This window comes from Rutidosis leptorrhynchoides, chromosome 7, assembly GCF_046630445.1.
Source record: "Rutidosis leptorrhynchoides isolate AG116_Rl617_1_P2 chromosome 7, CSIRO_AGI_Rlap_v1, whole genome shotgun sequence".
Taxonomy (NCBI): Eukaryota; Viridiplantae; Streptophyta; class Magnoliopsida; order Asterales; family Asteraceae; genus Rutidosis; species Rutidosis leptorrhynchoides.
The window spans coordinates 219,172,857-219,174,167 of record NC_092339.1 but is presented as its reverse complement, the minus strand read 5'-3'; the positions used below and the strand labels follow the sequence as shown (position 1 = coordinate 219,174,167).

General features: G+C 36.8%; 1 non-coding gene across 1 annotated transcript; it reads right to left on the bottom strand.

Annotated features, from left to right (window-relative positions):
- Window positions 1-969: 969 nt before the first annotated feature.
- On the bottom strand, window positions 970-1,076 carry LOC139860769 (small nucleolar RNA R71). The gene has a single exon (XR_011763391.1). It is a non-coding gene; the product is annotated as a small nucleolar RNA R71 (small nucleolar RNA).
- Between the last annotated feature and the right edge of the window lie 235 nt (window positions 1,077-1,311).

Below are 1,311 nucleotides of genomic sequence, written 5' to 3'. Positions count from 1 at the left end.
TCTAAATTTCTTTAAATTACAAAAATTTATTTTAAGTGGTTAAATTGATAGACATAAAAATTTTCTGGTTCGTAGTAATAGTTGAATTTGTACGTGGACCGGGTTATTGGAGCCAAACAGTACTCAATTATATTGAGACCAAACGAATCCTGCCCCTCTGCTGCATCTTTTGGCTATTCGAAACGTGGGCAAAATCAGAAAAGTCTATTAATTGGATAACTTGTATAATTTTTCTTTCCTTTTAAAAACTAATAGGATATTCAGTGAATGCACCGAGCAAGACGTTCACTACCTTTTGTACGTTCACCACCTGTAACTAGATCAAGACATCTAGCAAATATTACCATCGTTGATTTTTCTTTAGAATCATCATCCAGTCGACCAAGTACTCCAATTCAAATTTCTGATAATCCTTTTTTTGAACCCGACCTCAAAATTGAGAATCCGAAGAATATTCAGGGACGATTCATAGATCCTGAACCATTAATTTTTCCTCCGGAACCACCAATCATTCAAACAGAGATTGTTGAGGAACGAACCATTAAATCAGAATCCTCTAGTGATTCAGATTTAACAAATTCAATTATGGAGAATCCGGAACCCTTAAGTATGAAAGACCGAATGAGAGCTAAATGCACTGGCCAAGGTCACGCAATTACTCATCCTGACATTAATGCGCCAGATTATGAAATCAAAGGACAAATTCTACACATGGTGACTAATCAATGCCAATTTAGTGGTTCACCGAAGGAAGATCCAAACGAACATCTTCGTACCTTTAATAGGATCTGCACACTATTTAAAATAAGAGAAGTGGAGGATGAACAGATAAATCTCATGTTATTTCCCTGGACTTTAAAGGGAGAAGTCAAAGATTGGTTGGAATCGTTACCTGAAGGGGCGATTGATACATGGGACGTGTTAGTTGAAAAGTTTCTTAAACAATTCTTTCCGGCATCTAAAGCCGTAAGACTTCAAGGAGAAATTGTTACGTTCACACAGAAACCAAATGAAACTTTATATGAGGCGTGGATAAGATTTGGAAAGTTATTAAGAGGATGTCCGCAACATGGTTTAGACACCTGTCAAATAGTACAAATATTCTACCAAGGATGCGACATCACTACAAGAAAAGACATCGATATAGCAACTGGTGGTTCCATTATGAAGAAAACCGAAACTGATGCTTACAAAATTATTGATAACACTGCTTCCCACTCACATGAGTGGCACCAAGAAAAAGATATCGTTAGATCATCTAAAGCAGCTAGAGTCGATTCTAGCCATGACTTAGATTCCATTTCCGCAAAG